Below are 24,984 nucleotides of genomic sequence, written 5' to 3'. Positions count from 1 at the left end.
CACCTCCATGTGTTTTCCCGATCTGGTTAACAAATATTTTGTTGACTAATCGTTGGTATGTTGCACCGGCATTCTTTAGCCTGAATGGCATAACTTTGTAGCAATATATGCTATGCTCAGTCACGAAGTTGGTATGCTCTTTGTCTATAGGTTTCATCACGATCTAGTTATATCCAGAATATGCGTCCATGAAAGACATGAGCTCGTGACCGGCTGTTGCATCAATCAACTGATCAATTATAGGTAATGGGTAACAATCCTTAGGGTAAGCCTTGTTGAGATCAGAGAATTCAATACAAGTTCTCCACTTCCCATTTGGTTTTGGGACCAAAACGGGGTTAGAAACCTAGGTCGGATATTTTGCTTCCCCAATAAATCCACATTCTAAGGCTTCCGACTGTTCTTTCCTCAAGAGCCTTCATTTTTGGGACTTTGCAAGCACATTCTTGTCCAAATTCAAAGTATGCATTATTACATTTAGACTGATCTCCACCATATCTTCGTGCGACCAGGCGAAGACGTCTAGGTTCTTTCTCAAGAATTCGACCAGCTCCTTCTTCCTTTCAGCTCCAAGATTTTTCCCAACTTTTACAACTCTTGAAGGTGTCTCTGGGTTGATATTGACTTCCTCGAGCTCCTCCATAGCTTGGACCTCAGAGCTATCCTTGCCTAATTATAGATCAATTTCAACCTATTAGGTGACCTTGTTATCTCCTTCTAGAGATTCTTCCACCCCATGGGTAACTTCCATTACCCGTGACTCCTCTCCTCCCTCGACTATGACCATTGCATGTTGCTCAGGTTATGATTTTCCCTTCATGGCATTGTTGTAGCATTCTCTGGTAGCGAGTTGATCTCCTCTCACAGTACATATACCTGAAGTTAAGGGAAGCTTCATTGACTGGTGTCGGATCAAGGTGATGGCCTCAAAAATCATCAGCACAGGTTGTCCCAAAATTGAGTTATATGCAGCCGGACAATCGATTACGAAGAACTCTAGTATTTTGGAAATAGCTCGCATATCATCCCCTAGCATAACCACTAGTCTGATTGTCCCTATGGTTGTTGTTCCTTCATCTAAGAATCTGTATAGTGTCATTGAGGTCGCCTTAAGATCGGTTACGGATCCCATCTTTTCTAGGGTGGATCTGAATAGCACATTTACTAAGCTCCCATTATCAACCAATATCCTTTGTACCCTTCGGTTGGCGAGCTGAACAGTTACCATGATTGGGTCATTATGTGGGAACTGAACGTGGCTAGCGTCCTCTTCCGTTAAAATGATTGGTTGTTCTTCCAACCGTTGTTGCTTTGATAATCGTTGCTCCAGAATAAATTCAATGTCGTTGTGAGTTTTCAGCTCTGTATATACCTATTTTGGCCCCACTACTCATGTCCGCCAAATGAGGTCCTCTAGCAATAGTGGTTATATCTCCTCCTACTATTGGAGGAGGGTCAACTTGGTTCCCCTGATCTGTCTAAGCTCTAGGCTGACCTATCAGAGTTTCCAGAGTTGGACAAGAATTCTGCCTGGTTGATTGATTAGGAGTGACTCGGTTTCGGGCATACTGGGCTAACGGTCCAACCCAAATGAGAGTTTTGATCCCGTCCTTCAATTGTTGGCAATCATTAGTGTTATGTCCGATGACATTGTGGTATCAAAAAAACTTAGAGGGATCTCTCTTCGCCCTTTGGTGCCTTAATGGCTCTAGTTTCTTCCACGGAGGGCGATTAGAGTTCGCTAGGAAAATATGCTCTCGTGTATCTGTCAAGTCAGTGTAGGTGGCATAGATTGGCTTGAATTTTTCCCTGGGCTTGTTCTTCTTTGTGTCTCCCTGGTCGCCCTCACCATTCCCTTTCCTCTTATTGTTTCCCACCTAGTTATTCTGGGTAACAGGAACAGGTTGAGCCATAGCTGCAGCATCTTTTATCACTCCAGCGGGCTGAATGGGGATTTGGCTAGTTCCTACAATAGCAGATCACGCCTCTTCTAAGTTTATCCATTCCTGAGCCCGAGCCGAGAACTCATCTACACTTTTAACTCCTTGCTAGAGCTCCTGCCATAAATCACCACCTACCAGAATTCTCATTCTCATTGCCATGAGCTTGGAGCTATCATCAGCATCTCTAGCTCGTGCTGCAATGTTGGTGAACCTGCTCAGATATGCTTTCAAGGACTCACCAGGTTGTTGTTTTATGTTGGCCAATGAGTCGGCCTCTACACGAGTTTCCTTTGAAGCTCGGAACACTCTCTTAAACTCGGAAGATAACTTCTTCCACAAGTTGATCGAATATCTTTTGTATTTTTTTGAACCACTGTCAGGCAGGTCCGATCAGAGTTATGGGGAACAAAATACATCTTAGGTCAAATCCAACATTGTGGGCCATCATCAGCGTATTGAACATCCTGAGGTGGTCGGATGGATCTGAGTTTCCATCAAATTCAGGCATGGTAGCCAACGGGATATGGAGCTGCTGCAATGTTTGGGGCGAAAGGCTCAAGCTCCTCATCAAAATCACAATCATCAATTTTTTTTCCAAATAAAAGCTTATTCATTTTCTCCTCCATCAAGGCTAGTCGCTCGAGGGTTGGATCTTTGGTCTCTAGGTTAGCTGGGGGTTGTTCGCCATCCCCCATCCTATTGTACGCGTTTGATGGGTTTTTTTCCCTCCAAGTTCGAGCTTGGTTAGGTGGGACATCCCCATTGTTGCACACGATAGACAGACCTCCTCCATGCTGAGTATAACTCATATCATCATTGCGAGCTGGATACCTCCTTTGTGAATTAATATGGTCACGCAGGTCAGAATGTGTATCGGAACGAGGACTTTTGTACGAAACTCAGATGATTCCTTGGGTCGCTTTCAGACCTCCCTCAATGCTAGCTCCCTATCTAGTAACTTCCATTAGCTAAACGTACGACCCGCGGCTAAGATCGAGGACCTGGATTATCAACGCGAGGTCGTAGGACGTATATGTCCACTAACGGAGGAGGATTTCTCCTGCTATCCCCATGAACTGGAGTTTCTCTCTGTGGGCGCAGTGGTGTTGGATATCTAACTGGTGATGGCGGGTTTCTCATCAGAAAGGCTATCCTTGTCCCATCAGGTCAGACTAAATTAGCTTGTCTCTAATCTACCCCGATCCCCCGAGTCCTTTGTGCATGTGGTTCTGATCGTGACGCAGGTGGATTCACTAGGGCGTTTTGTCTCTATGAACTTGTCCCAGCTCGCCCTGTTGGGTTGTTGTGAAAATCCCTTGGAATCTATGCGGAAGGCATGAAGCTGGGGATCGCAGCTCTGACCGATCGAATAACATAAGGATGATGGTTCCTATGATGATTAGCAGGCTGAGCACTTCGCTAATTTTGCTCTAAAGGTACAGAGCTCAGAGTTGCGGTTTTTACAGAACGACTGGGATTGGGTCGACTATTCCTATGGGACCTATGGGATCCACTTTGCCTCTTTCTGACGTTAGCATCAGTTGCAAGAGGCTCAGAGTTGCGGTTCTTACAGAACGACTGGGATTGGGTCGATTATTCCTATGGGACCTATGGGATCCACTTTGCGTCTTTCCGATGTTAGCATCGGTTGCAAGAGGGGGTAACCAAGCCAAGACTTCCTCGATCTATCTGTTAGCCTGAGTGATATGGCTCTTTAATTGGGCATTCTCCATCTCAATGGTTGTTAGATATCTTGGATTAGGATTTGGTGGGAGTGACGCTGAACTCCCAGCATCGTCTTGGCCCACTTGTTGCTGAACTTAGGGTTGTGCAAAAAAATTTGCAACCCGCCCTAACCAAGCCGAAAAAACTGACAAAAAATGCAACCCGAAAAACCCAACCTTCATTTCAAACCGCCTAATTATTATATTGGGCAGGTTGAAATTTTGGCAACCCGCCCAATTAAGGATTTGCCTATTTTTTAATTTAATATTTATTTAATTATTAATTATACATATATAAAACTAAATTCAAATTAATTTTTTTATAAGAAAAAAACCCTATATTTTAAAGTAACAATTATTTTAGTTACAAATACAAACTAAAAATTAAAAAAATTAGTGAAAAATGATTCTTTTAGAAAAAAAAGTTTCGGCAGTTTTGGCGCGTTAACCCGCCCAAACCGATGGTCAGGTTGAACTTCAATTTTTTTTTAATTGGGTGGCTTACAGGTTGAAAAGTACCAACCCGATTATAAGTTTGGGTTTGTCAAAAATCCACCCAACCCGCCCAAACTGACCAATGAACACCCCTAGCTGAACATCTAGGTCTTTATCACTGGGAACGACCGTATGATGCGCCACTTGCCCACCAGGCTGCTCCATTTCGTTATCGTTCATTGATTGAGTGACCGCCATGATGAATGTTGGATGAAACTTGTAAAGGATTAAGCACTAAATAACTCTCAATGAAAGCACCAAATTGTTGACGTGGTTTTTCGCCAACAGTAGATTAAGAAATCCAATAATAAAGATATTAGTGTTCTTTTCTAAACCATGGTGAATTATATGAACAAATTCTCACAATTTTATGTGGTTCAGTGGTTAAAATCCACCTAGTCCACGAGACAATATTATAACTCTCTCACAATTTCTGCAGAGTTTCTGTATTACAAAAGGCAATCCATTTTCCTGTCCATTATCCCTGATATATTCCTGGACAGGTTTGGGTAACCGTGTGCATAAATATGGTAAACAATTAATGAAGATAATTTCTATTTACATAGGGACATGATTGCTTATGGAAATTACTCCTGTTATCTCGGGCAATAAATGTGTAATACAGCCTGGGCATTAATGAGCGTATAAAGAGCCTCCAAGTCTTTCGGGATCCTTCATTATGCGTCATGACCAGGTTTCCACGAGCTGAACATCTTCATCGAGCTGGTGATCAAAGATTGTACGAACTTTAGTTCGGATTAAGTTTAGAGTATCCTAAAGGCAATCTGGCCATTACATGTCTCGAACTGGATTTTTTTCCTGCGAGGTGATCTAGAGATTATCTGCATGTCGTACTGCCAAGTTCTAACTCGAGCTGCTCACATCAACATTAGCTATATGTTCCACTCGTCTGATTTTTCCATGTGTTTATATGCCAGCTGTACCCCTAGCTGAGTGATTGAATCCATGTTTATTTTTAAGGTACAACAATGTAAATGGCAATAGGCTTAATTAGGATGTTTAAATGTCCACTAATTTGGGAAGTTACCCAATATTGTACATTACCATTTATAGTACGTTTACCAAATATTGTCCATCATAATTCCCTACAAATACAAGGGGAATTGACAATAAAAGGGAGAGACATTCTATATGCCAAAACTCTACTGATATTGTCATATACAACTTCGTCTAGGGTTCCTAAACAGATCAATAATATTGACTTGTAGACTAGGTGGATTTTAACCACTGAACCACGTAAATTATGTATTTATATTTCTTTACATTCAATTTAATGTAAGCTTAATCTTCCTATTTCGGATTTCTAAATCCCCTATTGACGAAAAACTGCATCAACATTAGTGTTCAAACTATTCACTTAATGACTTGTTCTTACCCATTGAACTCTTGTCCTTGATGTATACAAGTCTGGAGTTGGGTTGCCATCATTGATGAATAATTTATTCTAGGAGTTTCAGTCCCATCCCTTTTGAAGTGGAACATACTAAACTCTTCGCAAGAGGTTTTGTAAATGGATTCGCCAAGTTCTCACTAATCTTAACATATAAGATCGATATGATTCCATCTTGAATCAATTGTCTTACATACTCATATGTTAGACTTATATGTCTAGACTTCCCATTATATATGCCATTATAGGCTCTAGCTAATGTGGCTTGACTATCACAATGTATCGAAAATGTCGATACCTCATCCGTGGATATTGGGATGTCAAACATGATATCCCTTAGTCACTTGGCCTCTTTGTCGGTTGTCGCTAGAGCTATAAATTTGGCCTCCATGGTTGAGTGTGAAATACATGTTTGTTTCTTTGAATCCCAAGAAATTGGTCCTCCTCTGAGCGTAAACACCCAACCAGTTGTGGAAATATTATCTCCCACACTTGATATCCAACTTGCATCGAAATTTCCTTCAAGTATCTTAGGAAACTTTGAATATTGGAGACTTAGCTTCTTGGTCCTTTCAAGTACCCTAGAACTCTCCCAGTTGCCTTCCAATGTTCGATACTTGGATTGCTAGTAAACCTACTTATTTTACTAACCAAATATGCAATATCCGCTCTTGTACAATGAGTGGCGTACATTAGACTCCCTAATGCACTTGTATATTCAAGTTGAGACACCGCTCTACCGCTGTTCTTTTCAAGCTTTATGCTTGAATCAAATGGTGTATTTTCCTCTTTAATTTTGAGATGATTAAACTTGTCAAGCACTTTATCAACATAGTGAGTTTGAATCAAGGCATAACCCCCACTATTTCTTCTCACTTTTGTACTCAAGATGGTAGCAACCTCTCCAAGGTCCTTCATCTTGAAAAGTGGTAGATAGAAACCTCTTCGTTTCTAGTATGCCTTTCATCTCATTACTCAAAATCAACATATAGACACACCAAGATGACATAGCCATCACAAGTCTTAGATTATAAGCATGTGTCCGCATTATTGTGTCTAAACCCATCCGAAACTATGGCTTTATCAAACTTCTCATGCCATTTTTATGTGCTTGTTTTAAATCATATAATGATTTAACAAGCCTACAAACTTTATGTTCATTTTCCCTTAGAACAAAACCTTCTAGTTGTTCCATATAGATCTCCTTATCGAGATCTCCATTTAAGAATGTCATTTTGACATCCATTTGATGAACATAAAGGTTATATGTTGATGATATGGAAAATAATACTCTTATTGTATTTGTCCTAGGAACCGGTGTGTAAGTGTAAAATTAATCTATTCATTACTTTTGTTTAAACTCTTTGGCTACTAATCTAGCCTTGAAGGTATGTAATGTGCCATTGGTTTGATATTTTCTCCGAAATACCCACTTTTACATTTTGAACCTTGTGGAAGGTCTACAAATTCCCATGTGTGGTTTGACATAATTGAATTTATCTTATCATTTATTGCCTCCTTCCAAAAAGTAGAGTCTCTCGAAGACATTACTTCTTGGTAGGTTTTGGAATCATCCTCAACTTGAAGAATCATAGGACATTTCCATGTGACTTCTATTAGGTAGAGAATTTCTACTTGAGAACATTTCTTAATTGATTTCAACTCTTTAAGCCTTTGGCTTCTCCGAGGCAATATAGATTGCTCATCAATCTTTGGATCTTTCTCCTCACGATATTCTCCAACACTAGTGGGTTCTTGAGAGTTGCTACCATAATATAACATGTTCTCAAAGAAATTTACTTCTCTTGATTCAATTATCACATTAGACTCCAAGTCTAATAGCCTATAGGCTTTGCTATTTGAGGCATAGTCAACAAATGCATACTTAACAGCCCTTGGACCCAACTTGATCCTTTTAGGCTCTGTGCTCTAGCAATAAGCAAGGCACCCCCACACTTTAAGAAATCCTAAGTTCTACTTCTTTCCTCTCCATAACTCATATGGAGGTACATTTTTCTTTTTCATGGGAATTTGATTCAATATATGACACATAGCAAGCAAAGATTCACCCCACAAATTATAACACAATTTAGCATGTAAAAACATAGAGTTAATCATCTCAAGATAAGTCCTACTCTTTCTTTCATCCATTCCATTTTGTTGTGGAGTGTATGGTGCAGTACATTCATGTATAATGCAATGTTGTTCACAAAACTCATTAAAATCATTTGAAAAGTATTCACCACCTCTATCACTTCTACATGTCTTAATTTTCCTTTCCAATTGATTTTCTACTCCAGCTTTATAGATTTTAAATGCATTAAAGGCATCATATTTACTCTTAAGAAAATACATACAAGTATACCTAGAGCAATCATCTATAAAAGTCATGAAGTGTTTATTTCCTCCTCTAGTCAACATGCCATTTAATTCACATAAATCATTATGTATTAAATCTAGTAAATTTGAACATCTATCAACACTTGGAAAAAATTTCTTAACCATTTTAGATTTAACACATAATTCACATTTATCATGCTCGTTCACATCAGAATTAATTAATCCACATTTAACAACTCTTTTAATTGTGTTATAACCTATATGAGCAAGTCTATTATGCCACAAAGTAATAGAACTAAAGTTAATCACATTAAAAGAATTAGATGGCATATTATTATTGTCATTATCAATAGTACATAGTTTGATCATCACATCACATGAATAACTCTTTCCAACAAAAGTGTCAAAATAAGTTTACCATATTTACTCAATAGACTTCCACTTATAATGTTTCTAGTCATATTAGGAACATAGAAAACATTAGTTAAGGTTACTTTCTTTCCATTAGTGAAGAACACATCAATGCAACCTCTTCCATGTACATTGGATCTCTTTTCATTTCCCATCTGAACTTCAAGTCCCACCTTTCACTACTACAAAAATGGGTTTTCCCGACAGTTTTTAACTATCTCTATTGAGCAACAACGACAGTCGACTAACTGTCGTATTTTTCTATGCCGGCGTAAGGGTAGCTACGCCGAAAGTTAAGAACTATCGTTGTTGCGGGCAACGTCGACAGTTATTAGGTGTCATTGTTGCTGGCAACGCTGACAGTTAAAAATTATCGTTGTTGCGAGGCAATGCCGACAGTTATTAGGTGTCGCTGTTGCGGGGCAACGCCGACAGTTATTTGGTATTGTTATTGCTAGCAACATCGATAGTTAAAAAGCAATGCTGACAGTTATTAGGTGTTGTTGTTGCTGGCAACGCTGACAGTTATTAGGTGTCACTATTGCTTGCAACGCCAACAATTATTAGGTGTCTTGATTGGCTCTCTATGTTGACAGTTTTTAACTGTTGCAAAGTTTCCACACCAGAGGGCATTGCAGATATGTTGTCAATGCTCCCTGGTTTCAAAATCAACGCAGAAATTGCAGTAAAAGAATGCACATCAAAAGTTAAATTAAATCAACATTGGTAACATTAATTTTGTATTTGATTAGTTCTAACACTTTCTAATAAAAGAAATACATAATTCCAAAAAAAGTTGTCATAAAATGGATATCTAGCAAAGTTCCAAAAAAAACTATTTGTCGTAAAATGGATATTTAGCAAAGTATGCACATTAAAAATCTAAATTAACTCAACCTATAATTTGTTAGATTGATTCTATACTTGATTAGTTCTAACCAAATATAAAAATGACATCGCCTATAAATAAATATTCCCGTAAAAAAATTATCCGTAAAGCTAGACAAAGTAACATAAATAAACTTTTATTAATTATTCAAATATAATTACAACTATTTAGTATACCATTGTAGGCTTACAATATCATATTACAAGATAATTTATACTCAATTCAAAATCCATCATGACCAAATACAAAACAAGAATGTATACAAAGTTAGTGAACTACATTATTTGATTCTAAAGAACTCAATGATCATTTTTAGATAGTTGGATCATATAGTCAAAAGCCATCATAATACTATATTTCATCTCACCAACTCCTTTTTAGTTTTGACCCATGATGCAGCCAGCTCCACAAACACTTTCTCAGATGCCTAGTCCATGTTCATATCTTCATGCTACACACACATAGGCAGACAAACACAACTTATTGTAAGTTTATTGTAAGTTAAACTTACAAGATACATTTGGCAAGCTGAAAGTTCTCCCCTAATCCATTCAATAACAATGAATAAATAAAACCCCTTAATATTTATTATAGTATTGCTCAATTACTAGTCCCTAGTTCTAATCCATTCTAAAGTACCTAGTAACTTTTTCAAACATCAAACAATAAGGATTTCTGATTTTTTGGACAGCTCTGATTACTCTCATTCTATACTATACTATACTCTGCTAGACATAATATACTATGTGAAAAGGCATTTTGAGGTTTTCCAATGCACAAACACAAATGGGTCTTAATCCTTTTCTTGTAATACTCAACGAGCTATCAATGCAAAATAAGTTAACATACAGCTCTTTATACATCTACAGAGTACAGAGAGAGACAGGAAAATAACATATCTATAATAGTAAGTAGAATTTGGACTAAACTACTCAAGCTAAGCAACACACTGTACTTAAATTAATATATATTTATGTGTATATATATATATATATACAAACTTACAAAACAACCAATTGTCCCAAGAATTTTCTTAAGAAACAAAGGGAACAAAAAATACAGAGATGCATATATATACACAATGTCTTAATTAGTTGTAGTAGGAAGATGGTGTAAACTCAAAATGGCTGCATATAATTATACTATTCTTTTGAAAATGCATAAAGACATTTTACCAAGCACTATGCATGCCAAGATTTTTTTCAAAATTTATAAAGCCATGATTTATTTTGAAGAAAAAAACTTAATGGAGAAATCGATATGTGATATTCAATTTCAATATGCGGCTAAGATAAAGAGACAAAAACAAAAATGTATATAAATATAGATAAGAATAGGGAGCACTAAATCGACTAAACAAACAAAAAAAAAATAATTAACTAATAAAAGACTTGAGAAGCCTTGCTGCCACTTGAGAAGCATTGATGTCAATGAAAATAGATGCCATATCATGATTATATGGAGACTAATATTTTACAAGATGTCAACACAATTGGTGAAAGCTTCTGCATGTATCAATTGCCAAATCAGCTCTTCAAGAAACAGAGACAAATATAGTATGGAGCCAGGCATACAAATCGGTCTCAATCTCACAAACTCTCTCAACTCTCAAGTGGTTTTCCATACAAATTGTTCTCCAAGAAAATAAAGGCTAAAATATATCTCCTTAACTCTAGGAATAATTTGAGTTTATAAACACTCGGTTAAAAGAAGTAACAAAAAATTAATGCAATATGTCCACACACAAGAATAAGAAAAATAGAACTCGATCTGAGAAATACTACTCAAGTTGATTAATGATTATGTTTACTAGCTAATGTGTGTGAATGTGTGTATATATATTAATATAAATATTCGTTACCCAAGAACATGACACCCACCATTAAAATTTGAACCACTTCCAAAAATGAGGAATATATATATATATATATGAGAAATACAAGATATGTGAATAACAAGTTCCGAAAAAAAAAATCAAAAAAAGAGCAAGATCTTCTGTGAGCAAATTCTTACCATATGACACTGCTTGCAGGCTAATTTGACGCTATCAAATACATCTGAACACTATGAGTCCATCACTGAGATTCTTCATACAAGTCACCATAGCACTGAGATTCTTCCTGTGGAGAAAATAAATAAATAGTTATATATCACAAATCCCTTACAAATCTAAAAAAAATGAAATGATTAAGATTAAAAAAATAGAGATTATAGTTTAAAAAAATATTGAAACTTGAAAGCATAGCTATAAATAGATCAGCAATATATAATAAGTTGACATATAAAATACATGGTATTTTATATTAAGACTAATGATGTAGCCCCATTACCTTGATCTTGAACGGTACTTGGCATAATTAACATAAGCAGATTAATTAAATAAATTCATTATGTAACCCATCTTGAAATTAAGCCTTATGTTCAAAGGAAACGGCCACAAAGTAATACCATTAAATACAAAGCAGCAGCTGAAGTTGTATTCCATCTTAACATTCGTGCTATGAAGCTTGTTGTATTCCATAATAGTGCTGTGAAATGTCCATCAGATTTTCAAGCAAGGACTCACATCAGAATCTACACAATAAATTTCAAGCAAATTTCAATAATAATATTTTCTAAAAATAGAGGAGTAAATTTGTTATTATAATCTTACTATTGTATACTTAAGTGTAAAAACATACATTTTGAAACCTTTTACATTATGTTGAGATGAGACATCCAAGATATATGAAGAACAGGTTGAGCATAATATTCCATACGAATTCTAGGCAAAGTCTTCAGCGACACTATATGAGAAATTTAGCATTACATTCATTGTTCCATTTTCCAAAATCAAAAGGAAATTTAACAAAGCCATGAAAGAAACCAGCTTTGAATCAACCATCCCTCTGTACAACTATAAGCGCCCTCATCACCACGACCTTATAAAATACGAGACCTTAGATTAATAATATTGAGATGGAAGACCAAGTATTAATATATATATATATATATAATGTATACACTAATCGATTATAAAACAACAAATGATTTTTATAAAAATTAACTAGACAAGAGTCCGTAAATTTCTAGAAAAATGGGATTTTAAAAACCTGCAAACAAGGCATATGACAGTCCAGAGCAGTCCGATGAAACCACAGCTCAACTCATTATACTAATTAACTCTTAATGCACTATGAACATACACAATTGCATTTTAGTTTCCTAACTCACAAATAATTTCAAAACTCAAAATAATTAAAATCTGAGATAGGAATTTATACCATAATGCTCAGGATAGTGCAACGGGCTTGAAAGTGACATTGGGAGCTCGAGACGAACGTCGGAACTACCAAAAGTGGAGGCTAGCCGAGACCCTCACCGGAGCTCCGGCGAAGGTGGCGACGCCACCACCCCACGGTGGTGGTTCGGGAAAGCAGTGGCCGGGCTTCAAAGCCCAAAGCTCGGGGAGTCTCGTGGTGGTGATGGTTTAGCTTGGAACGGCCTAGAATGGTCGGATTTTCTCTTGGAAGCTTTGGACCTCCATGGATTTCGATGAATACCCTTTCTTTTTCCGACCACTAGTGAGGTCGATCCTTGGGTTGGCTTTGAAGCTTAGACCACGAGGAGTATGGTGGTGATGGTGGTTAAGCTTGGGGTAGTCGGAATCTTGCCAAAAAGTGCAGGAGGCAGACAGCTTCGGACCGTTGGTTGACAGCCCTAGGCGGCGCGTACCGTGGTGAGCTTGCGGGGGTCGACATTTCGAGGGCCGACGGTTAGACTAGGCTGGCGCATGTACGGCTCCGGCGATGGGACGACAACTGTTCGGGCATGGCAGAGGCAACGCAGTAGTGAGAGAAAGAGCGAGAGAGCTTCAGGGAAGAGAGGGAAAAGAGGGAAAGAGAAAGCTTTTTATTATTTATCTTTTTATTTTAAACTTTTCTTATTTATTTAATTACAAAAGAAATTTGATTTTTAATATATAAATTCATTTTTAATTAACACAATTTCTTTTTTATTTAAATTAAAAGCATCTTGATATTTATTTCCAATAATAATATACCAATGGGTGATCAAAATTTCTTTTATTTTCATTCTCATAATTTAAAATATAAATCTTTAATTTTTGATAAATCTCATTTATCAAATTTAAAAATTTCTTATTATTTATTTCTCAATAAATAATAATACAATTTAACAAAAGTAAAACTTTTTAAATTCAATCTATTCTCCATTTCTAAATGTTAATGTCACTTATTAATTATTCCAAGGAATAATACATAATTTGGGACACAAATTCACCTATTATCCCATTATATAATTAAATTTAAATTTTAATATAAAAATTATTATAAATACAAAAGTTAATAATATGAAAAATTTAGAAACAAAAAAAAATTATTTTAAAAGTTTTTAATAAATATATATTTAAAAGATTTAGTTTATTTTTAAAATTAAATTATTTATTAATAATATTTTTAGATTTTTTTTATTTGAATTTTGATGACATTTTATAACTGCCGGTATTGCGCTTTTATTAATAGTCGATGCTGAGGTCAATAACAATAATTTTTAACTGTCAGCATTGGTCTCGAATTAACTGTCGACGTTGGGGTCAATAGCGACAGTCAAAAGCAACGGTGACAGTTATTAATTGTCGGCATTGGTTTCTATACCTACAGTTTTTAACTGTCGGCATAGAGTCGCGCTAAGCAATTACGACAATCAACAGAGTTGACTGTTGTAGTTGGGTGTCGGGAAAGCCCAATTTTATAGTAGTGTTTGCATTTTCAAAGATTTTGAAAAGAGTTTTATCATAGGTTGCATGAATGGTGACACAAGTATCATACCACCATTCTTGCACCTTTCATTGGGTTGCATTAACTTCACTGAAGGCTGCAATGATCTCAGCATCAATTGCATTAACATGTTTACATTCTCTTAAGGTTGCATTAGTCTCATCACTATATGCATAAACTATGGCAATCTCATTTAGAGTTATCATACATTCACCATTGAATGCATTATTCTCAATTATGGATACAATGCATTCCTCATTAAATACATTAGATTTAATTAGGGTCACAAAGATCTCATCATCAATTAAAGTAACCCAATTAAATTCATTTAGAAGAGCAATGGATCTCATCATCAATTGTCTTAACTCTTAATCTTATTATGGTTAATTTTACAATTACCATATATTATATGATGATCAATAATTTTACAAACAAAACAAGTATAACAATAGCTCTTGAATTGTTCATTAAACAATAAACTCAAAGTGACAAAAATATGGTAGCAAACACATGTCATTCAAATTCTTGAAATCTACACATTTAGAAATAAGGAATTTAATGATACCAAGTATGTAATCCTATTGAGTTGTCTCATCCTTTGTCGATGAAGACTTTGAAACCATATCCACATTCATGTAGAACATATCCAAATAGAATTTTCTTTGTTCTTCCATGGTTGTGTGTTCAACACAAACCAAATCTTTGAGCAAGGATTTGAAGGTTGGAGAAGATGAACAAATTTTCCTCATTTTTTATTATCCAAAACACAAAATAAATTAATTAGATATAGAGATTTTGATTGTTGGTAATTTATGGCTTTACACTATCTAAATCAACAATGAATAATAGGAATAGTTCAATATTACAAACCCTAGATGCTAATCAAGAACCTTATTCATATCATGAATGCAAATCTTGATAATCAAATAATCATATTCATGGTATGAATGCAAATCGCGATAATAAAGGAATAAGTGATTAAATGATTATAAGATGAACTTAGAAACATTTGATTATCAATACTAACAATTTAAGCACAATAGAATAACACAAATACAATGTTAGGGTTTAGAGAGATACAACCTTTGAATTTGAGCAACTTGAGTCTTCAAACTTGGGGAACATCTAAACCTTATACACAATAAGAATTTGCAGTCCAAAATCTCTATTCCTAGCCCTCCCTTAGTTGCTTGAAGTTTCACCAAAGTTGAATGAGAAGTGGGATTGAACAAGCATTTTAAACTCAAACAAGTCAAGTTGTAACACCCTCACTTATTTTAGTTAAAACCATATTTGAGGTATTACGTTTTAAAACTATATCATAATTACTTACAGCGGAAGTCTGGATTTTATTTTTTATTTTTTTTGAAAACTTATTTCACATTATTTACATTAAACATAAAGTATGTCTCAAACATATTATACATAGGTATTAAATAACCCAATTTGTTTTCAAAACATAACTTCACACTTATTACAAACATACACACTGATAAACTAAAATAACCAACAAAAAGGTCGATATGTTCATATGTACAAATCAAGACCATGACCATGCTTCAGTTCTCCTTTATCATTCATTCATTTCTTTCTCTACCTGCAACACAAGACAACTGTGAGCCTAAAGCTCAGTAAGCAAAGTAATGCTTGCAATGCTAATGTTTACCCAATGTCAATGGACATACACAGTTTCTTTTTAAATTTTGGGCCCCTTAATATTGTGCACACTGTTTGATTAGGCCAATGCCTGCAGGGCTTGTTACACATATAATATAAAATCTCATGGGTTCTCCTTCGGCTAGCCATCACCACAGTAGGGCGCATTAAAAACCTTATTCCATCGTTGCCCCGTCGGGCTCAAGAGTTAAGGCGGCCACACACTGTGGTGTCAATACATATAACAATAACTCATATGGAGGAGAAATAAAAATGGGAACATGGCAAACAATATAATTGGTTTACTAAAACCAAGCCCAAATTATTGGGCTGCCAGTATGAGCCTAACTATAGGCCTCCGTTTACACTTACTTACATTCTCAATTTCCTTTTCAAAACAGTGGCACTGAACTTAAACTTCTTATTACAACTTACTTTTATGTTGCATAAAACTTGCCAAGACATCACATAATTAATCATCATAATATCATGCATGGTCTTATATCATACAAAAATTCACCATATCATTATTATGTCATGCATACAAATTTATGATGAAGTGTCAATGTATGTTAATACCACTTACTCACAACATATTCATATAATGCATACTTTCACATAACATGTAATTCTTGTATTGCAGTTGAGTACTTTACTTACCTTCTTTCCAAAATATATTTCATCGTGTAACAAGTGATGTCTTAGGTGTTGATGTACTTATCCTGACAATAACATGAATTTCACATCATAATGATGGCAGTAAGGCATTGAACTATCATTTAAAAATATCCATAAAACACCATATCCAAATCATGCCTAAATTGCCTTAAACCACTTAGATCGAGCGTTAGATTTATCTTAGACACTTGGATAAATTTTGACAGAGCTTTCCCTTAATTTTAACTATCCCCAAATATCAAAATCAATCAGTAATCATCATCAATTAACCTGCCATAACCACATATCCCTAATACCAACATAATTCATCACAAAGTAATCATATACCGATTTTGATAAAATTCTAATTTCCAAGATCATCACCCAAATTAAATGAGTCTCCACGTCTATTCAAACATTTATAAATATATCTAACCTCTTATAAACTAAATCAAATAACCAAAAATCAGTTTTTACTCCAAGAACCACAAAAACCTCATAAAACACAAAATTTCACTTACCGAGCAACTTTTCGGCAAAAACAATCTCTTCTAGCTTTTCCAAAACTCAAACCACTTGGAAACCACCAAGAAATATCTTAAAAAGGATAAAACACCATAGTTAAGCTCTCAGAAAAATTTAAAAATATTGTTTAACTTCCAAGTACAAGAACTTACCATAAAAAGGCCAGAACTAAGCTTAATCCACTTCTTTGGCTTTGATTTCATTTGGATCTCCTTAGAATCTCTTCAATCCAGCCAAGAAATAGTTTTTGGTTTTATTTTCTCTCTATTTTTCAGAGTCTTGGTCGTGGAAAGTGAAAAGGTTGATGGCAATCCTTTATTTTCAATGATTTGGCCTTATTGTATCAAAATTTGACACATTTCACCTTATCATTACACTTTTTGACTTATGAAAATCTTATCACTTCAATAATTTCAACTTAATCATCTGCTAGGCATATTATACTAATGTGTGAAATACTCATACCAAACCTTAGGTCCATATGAGTTCATACCCAATAGTTATGCTTACCCGATTGAGCGTAGCGCACTTATGCTAAGCTCGTTTTGACTTTGCATCAACAATAATGATTATGTATACCTCCTATCAAGACTTGATATAATGGTTCTAAAACCATTTTTACCTCATCAATGATACCTTACTCATACCTCAATTATATTTGGTAAATCCACAAATACTTAATTTTACGCCGAAATACTAGTAATCGACATTGTACTATTTTTCACCGCTTAACATCTTTTGCCTTCTATATCTCACTTGATTTCATGCCTTGTCCATATAGTTCATCCTTTCTTATATCTTGAGCACATCAAACACCCATAAAAGACAACTCAAACGCCACAAGGTTAATAATGTTGAACATACATGTAAACATCATATACGCAACTTTTATACTTATACATGAAAACACTTATAAGAATATGCATATGCTCAAATTATACATACTGTATGATATGTAATGCAATGCAATCATGTGATTATTTGCTATATTATATCAAAATAATGTGGGTACTGCACAAGCAATACTTGATGAGTTTCTTGAAGAAAACTTATGATCTTTGAGAACTTGAGAGAGAGAGATAGAGAGTTGAAAAGTGTTATCAGGGTTTGACAATTCTAGTAACCCTTATATATAGTATATGCATCATCATCAAGTCTAACCAATAGGATTAGAGCTTTATAACACATCATTTGAAGCTTAATTACGTAATTATACAGTCCTGTACGAACCGCCCAAACGATGCCTCGCATGCTAGGGTTTTCAAACCCCTTTCACGTATAAGCGATGAAACGCCTCCAAGAGGGACTCTAAAATTGCTCCAAATTCCCCAGAACTTTTTGGGAATGTTTAGATACCTTATTGTATCACTTTAGACCCATAAAAGTCAATTATAGATGCCTACTACACAATCTCATATTTTCACTTCAACTTAAGTAAAAATTGTTAAGTGTTTTGCATCTCATTGTGCAAACAACTTAACCATTATATTTAACCAATCTCAATATACTCGATGCGCCTTGGTATGGGAGGATGCTCAGGTGGCTAGGGCCACCGGTGAGCGGCGAGTGTCCTGGACTACCGGCGAGGGCCTCTGGCGACCAGCTACGACTCTTGGCGACTAGTTGGGGTTTGTGGTGTGTACTTGTTTGGCTAGGGCAATCAGCTAGGACTTCTCCCTTCTGCGGTTGGAAATTGGCTAGGGAAATCGGCTAGGACTTCTCCCTCCTGCGGTTGGCGAATGTCTAAGGCCATTGGCTACCACTTGACTTCGCTTGATGGGAGGAGTATACTTGTGTTGGCGAGATTTGTTTCTGCCTAAGTGCTCAGAGAATGACAAAGGTCATCCTTCCTTGGTGAGGGACGGTGACTGTGGTGTCTTGCAACTTCATCACTTGTTTTGAGACATCATTGTTTCACGGGCCGCCACGTGGCAATGCCAAAATTTAAGTATAACATTTTCCCCCCAAGTCAGGCTCCATGCTGGCGTGAGGCTGTTATATTATTTTATAATATAATGTAATATTATATTATATTATAATATAATGTTTTAGATTAAATAAATGTGACAAAGAGTGTCACACATTGTAACATATAATAGAGAGTTACAATATTTAGATATATGAGATATATCCAAATAATGTAACATATTTGGTGTTACAAATTTGTAACTTCCAAATATTACCCTTTATTGTGTAAATTTGTTGTTACACAATATTGAGATGAATTTCATAAAGCCAAGTGTGATATGGCTGTTAGAGATATGATTTTAACCCCAATAATGTGTTTTGGGAGTTACAAAATCATTTGGGAGGGTTTGGAACCGTTTGGAAAAACAGCACATTTTTTAGTGCTGAAAATGGTTGGTGGCCACAGCCACTGAATGTTGGTCGCCGTGGCCTATGGGACAGAGGCTAGTGGTCGCGGCCACAGGCTAAAAACTGACCATTTTTTTAGTTTTTTCAATCTTTGTTGAACGGCTCAAATAACTCACAAATATCATTTTTAATTCCATATTAATCCAATTAAACATTGGTAACAGCCATGGGGGTTGGTGGAATTTGAAATTTAAAAGGTGTCTCTAAACTCTATAAATAGGAGCCTATAGCTCACTTGTAAGACACAACATTTCTATCCATTAGAGCACTTGGCTAGAAACACCTCGAGGCTTGATAATTCCATAAAGCATTTCCTATAATCTGTGATGTTATCCAGATTTCCGGATAGCGTTTAGGTGGATAGCCTTCGGGAAGCAGAATTATCGCAGTCCTTCACGGAGGGTGACCAGGGGTTGCGGATGGACAGGGAGGCTTCGCCTCTCCCGTTCAGTGTCTAGCACACGCTTTCAAGCAGCCGTAACCCGGAAGTTCGTCGATTCTCCCGGACTCCCGAAGGGATATCCTTCGGGGAAGGTCCTTCCAGGAGAAGCTCTTTAGGTTATCTTCGCGGATACGGTTCCGTGCTTCGCACGGAGGGAGACCAAGTGGTCGAGTCACGGAGGAGGCATAGTTGGGATGATATTCACCTGACACAGGATCCCGCCTGACACGCCTGACAGGTCAAGGCCGTACACATCCCAGCACGCCTAAGGGTACCTTTTCGCCTACTGTTCCGCTGACTGCCTGGAAGCGACGGCTGCCTTTTGCTATTTCCCATACTTTCATGTAATTATACCTGCGTAGAGTCTTGTAGCCATGCTACTACAGTAATTGTATCCCCTATTTATGGCTGGTGTAATTAAGACTAAGGGGACAGAGTAAAACCCTAATAAAAAAAGACCTAGCTATAAAAACCCCCTCATCTTACGATAGAGAGGAGGGCCAAAAAATTACATAGCAAGAACTCTGCTAAAATCTCTCTAGCTTCATCTTCTTCAAGAGAACCAGAGAGAAACACTATGAGTTTGTGAGTTTCTTGTACACCAGCTGTTTAACTGTAATTCTCTACAAGTATAATAACATCGACTCGTGGACTAGGGCTCGTTAACGCCTGAACCACGTAAAAACACTGTTTGTTTATTTACATTCCTGCACTTCTACAGTTCTTATCTTTTCATTATTCCATTCGTATTCGTTTTCCGAAAAACTCGGTAAACATGTAAGAGATCCCTTAGTGCTTGAGTTAGGGGGAAATAAGCTTTTGGACAAAGGTTTCAAACCTTGTTCAAGTTGGTGATCCCCAACACTCTTCACTTTGGTAGTGTGAGTGAGAGTTGTTTATCTTTTGTTTCTTGTTCCTTTCTTTCATTCTATTGATTTTCATCTTTATATTGTTCTTCTCTATTTCCTTGTATTTCTTGTTCAAGAGTTGTAATATTTTCTTTTCTTTTGTTTCAAACACTTTACTTTATTTGTAACTTTTTGCTTAGAGTTGTATTTTACTATTCTCTTCTTCTACATCATCTTCTTCATTTTCTTTGATTATTTGTAATTTCAGTTATAGAGTTGTAATTCTTTTTAATCAATCATTATTTATTTGTAATATATTGCATAGAGTTGTAATTTATTATTATTTCCATTGAGGCAAATTACATATTTTCCTAACAGAGGCTGACTTGAACTAGCGAGGGGTAGTCTGCTCATTCTTGCCCGTTACTTTGTCATTTCTAGGTTCTTTCCAACTTTAACTCTTAAGGCAGGGGCACTATTGGTATGACATAGTGCTTGAAGCGGAGTAGGTGAGTTGAGTCACTCCCTACTTTATGAAGCCTTGTTTTAAAGTTCTGGGGCGCCACTTTTGATGATGGGTGTGGGAGCCTTCACCAATGGCGATCAGAGAGGTCCATATGTATGCGACGAGGGTCGTCTGACTAGTCCTTCTCATCTGCATTTGTTGTTTTTGTCAGATGCCCTTACTCGTCCGATGGCGTGGCCTCGCTACAGGGAGCGTCTAGAGTATCTTTAGAGCCAGGTCCCGGCAAATTACAAGACTTCACACTACATCCTTACTGACGACAACTTGCGGGTCTATGGATTTCTAGGTGCGAACGTGTAAGTCCCTGGTTAACAAAGAACGTTACATTGTGTGTTTAAAATAGTTCTTAACTCGCTAAGTGAGTCATTTAGACTTAAATGTGTAATTAAAGACCAAGTCAATGCTATGTATTAAAAAGTTTGGTTAACAAAATGATTATTTTTCATTAAAATATTAAGTTTATACACGGGATCCCAAAAATCAGTTACAGACTTATGAAAGAAATAAAATACAAATTAGTCATTCTAAGCGGCAAAACAGGGTTCAACCCTAGTTCCTCCCAGGCTATCCCGATCGTGGCTATCGAGTAGGCTGCATATGTACACACCGCCCTTGAAGCTCTCCAACTCATGGCTGCTTTGGCTATACCTTTCCCTTACCTGAACCACATAGCATCCATGAGCCAAGGCTCAGCAAGAAAACCTAAATCAACATGCATAATTGAGTAACAGTATATATACAATAAACTCAAATCAATAAATTCAATCAAAAACAAGATATGCACAACAAACTCAACAATAATATTCAGCTCAATCAAATGCATAAATCAATCTCATCAATCAGTACAAGTAGTTAAGTGCAAAGCACACTCCTATTTGTTGTATAATGTTCAGGCCTAGCGCCCTTAGGCCGAGTTCTCTGGTCTTATAGCCGACCCTGGCATCCTTAGGCCAGGCTACGTTCTGCACGCTTTCTATCGGCCCTCGGCACCCTTAGGCCAGCCTTTAAACAGATATAATCACAAATGCACATTGCACAACAAGAAGTCAAAGGCAGTGTATACAAGCATGCCTATCCAGATATTCTCAGATACAGATATATATTCACAATCATAACATATTCATTAACAGGGGTCTAAACCCCATTCACAATCTGGGTGCAGTTTTCTTACCTCAAGTCCCGAGCAGCTAACATATGGCAACCTCGAGCACGATCCCTATCCATGAGCCCTAGCGGTATAACCTAGTGACAATGTAATAATAAATAACGATTAAAACTTAAATCAATTACATACTTCAAAATAACATACTAGCCTCCAGGACCTCGAATTCTACTAAACCGGGTAGTAGAATCCTTCTCGAGCACTTAGGTTTGAGTTCCTGAGCTTAAAAATTTGTTTTGGCTATTTTCTTCAATTAGAGTCGTGGCATCTGGGCAACATCAGGGACCCCCTAGGCCTTCTCACGCACACGGGCCGCGACGCCTGAAGAATAGGGCCGTAACCCAAGCTCTGAAATCCGAAATTCCCAGCATTTCCCCTGCATTTCCTCCGAGCTAAACCCACCAAAATTCATCACGGTCTCAAACCAAAACCAAAATTATACCTCACAAACATTTCCAAACATCATAAGCTACATATAAACCCCCAAAATCAAGTTAAAATATTACCAAAGTCTAAAATCCAAATCTTGAGTTTAAAACTCAAGAACACCAAAAACAATTCAATAAAAACATAGGAATTCACTTACCCCTACTGCAAATTACAACCCTGAGTTTATCCTCCATTGATCCTAGCTCCAATTCCAGCTTGCACCCACAAATTCCCAAGCTCTTCCCTTCCCAAATGATCAAACCCACCAAGGCACCAAGAAGAGGAGAGAAAACCGACTAAGGAGGGAGAGAGAGAGTTTGATATTTTTTTCTTGTGGATTCCTGAGGTTTTCCTAAGCTTATCCCTCACACTAAAGATTAAAGTACCCTCTAACCTATCCTTGGCCTCCTATTGCCCTTAAGGGCAAACCCGTCATTTACCGTAATTCCTACTAATCCTTAAGTGGTCCTATAAGTTCCCAATTAATCCCAATGTGCCTCACTAATCACTGAATAATTGTTCATTAACCAATATCCCAATTATATGTTAAATATCCCAAAATACCCTTAGACTCACCCTGAGCCAGGTATTAGACTCCGTTATGACTATTATCCTAATCCGCCCACTAAGATTACCTCGAGTCGAATACTACGAAAATATCCACATAATAATGTGGTCTTAATCATTTATGCACATATAATCATATTTGTACCCTTAACGGGCCAAAATTACAAATATATTTATATTAATAAGAACGGACTCACATGCACATCTAATACACTTAAAAATAACATATAAATCACCTATGTCACACATAGATACACATTTATTCAATTAATTCTATATATAAATCCAACTATACGCCCAGTAATCAAGGCACTCTGCCTTAATAACTAAGTCGGGACGTTATTCAACCAGTCACCGGACCTAGCTAGGCCCTCTCCTCTCCACCTGTTCAGCGCGTTATCCCGTGGAATTTCCCCACCGTTCACATTGGTGGCATTAATACCGGGGAGCCTGGAGCTCCGACCCACCGTTCTCTTGTTCTTGAAGTGGATTGACAAGCTTTCTACATAAAATATCTGAAGCCCATTGCGCTGATGAAAATGGTCATAAAGATCGAACCAAATAGAAGCAGCAAGGTCATTGTAGACTATACTAGCTGAAATTTCAAGTGAAACTGAGTTGAGAAGACAAGAAATCACAATATTGCTATTGCGATTCCATACATTAAGGAGAGAGGATTATAATGAGAAGGTTTTGGAATGGAACCATCGAGAAAAACTGTTTTATTTTTTACTAAAAGAGCAAGAAAGATAGATATGTGCCAAGAATTGAAATTGTCACCAGTGAGAAGTTTAGAAATAAGAACTTGACCTGGATTATCAGAATGATGTATGAAATAGGGATTGTGAGAATCATCAATGGATGATCGAGAAATAGAAGAAGAAGAAGAATAAGTGGTGACAGAAGCTGGATTAGGGTTGGGTGTGATAACAGAAGCATCAAGTTGATTAGAAGCATCGATTTGGAGATCTGCCATTGGAGAACAAGGACGAACGAAGAACAGTAAAAAATGAAGAAAAGGGGAAAGGAAGAACGAAGAAGAGAGGGATTAGGAGGATCTTTTTGATACCCTGTTGTAATTGAAAAGGCATTTATTGTATTAAATGAATTATACAAAGGAAGCAAGACAGACTGTATGACCTAAAATAACTAAATGGTACATGAAATATACTAAGTTATATAAAAACAATATATCCAATATAGATTGTTTTCATTTCAAAATCATGTGTCTAAAAAATTTAACTTTGCTTTTGCAATAGCAACTTTAGTTTTTATGAGACTAGTATTCTTTTTTAGACATTTCAACAAATACTTAAAAGGCATTTCAATTTAACGACACATACAATTCACGCAACAACAATAACAATATATAGTCTGTCATATCACACAACTTCTTTAAATCAAAGAGAGAACACTAAATTCAGCACACTATGATGTTGATTGCGTACAACGCAGAACTAATGGACAATGGTACTTGCACCTTGATCTAGAATGTGGGTTGCAAATACTCCATGTGTAACATGGTAGACCATTAATTGAGCTATGATGCAAACCAAATGGTGAAAATACCATGCTCATTTCCTCGCTAGTAATTAGATACTCAGCACTCAAAATAACAACATATTTAAGTGTGACTCCACACCAGAAAAAGTTTTTGGATAAACTGTTTGGGGGAGAGAGGATTCATAATGTCCCTAGAAGTTGGCAGTTATTTAACTTGTCCCGATAATATATCTTTTCTTCCAATTGTTAATTTATTGAGGTTGTAGTATATCAAAATTAAAGATTGGGAGAGCAAATTCAAA

General features: G+C 36.5%; 2 long non-coding RNA genes across 4 annotated transcripts; both read right to left on the bottom strand.

Moving 5' to 3' along the window:
* Nucleotides 1-9,333: 9,333 nt before the first annotated feature.
* On the bottom strand, nucleotides 9,334-13,094 carry LOC133818382 (uncharacterized). Of its 3 annotated transcripts, none has more exons than XR_009885881.1 (5): nucleotides 12,477-13,094; nucleotides 11,895-12,134; nucleotides 11,662-11,787; nucleotides 11,227-11,333; nucleotides 9,334-9,664 (listed from the first exon to the last, which is right to left on the bottom strand). It is a non-coding gene; the product is annotated as an uncharacterized LOC133818382 (long non-coding RNA). The 3 variants fall into 3 exon arrangements; XR_009885882.1 differs by having other exon boundaries at nucleotides 11,895-11,999; XR_009885880.1 differs by lacking the exon at nucleotides 11,895-12,134.
* Nucleotides 13,095-15,372: 2,278 nt separating this feature from the next.
* Nucleotides 15,373-17,119, bottom strand: LOC133816253 (uncharacterized). The gene is made up of 4 exons (XR_009885111.1): nucleotides 16,982-17,119; nucleotides 16,826-16,901; nucleotides 16,308-16,369; nucleotides 15,373-15,588 (listed from the first exon to the last, which is right to left on the bottom strand). It is a non-coding gene; the product is annotated as an uncharacterized LOC133816253 (long non-coding RNA).
* Nucleotides 17,120-24,984: the final 7,865 nt, after the last annotated feature.

Source organism: Humulus lupulus, chromosome 2 (genome assembly GCF_963169125.1).
Source record: "Humulus lupulus chromosome 2, drHumLupu1.1, whole genome shotgun sequence".
In the NCBI taxonomy this organism is placed as follows: domain Eukaryota; kingdom Viridiplantae; phylum Streptophyta; class Magnoliopsida; order Rosales; family Cannabaceae; genus Humulus; species Humulus lupulus.
Note: the sequence above shows the minus strand (reverse complement) of the source record. Positions and strands in the feature narration are given on the sequence as shown.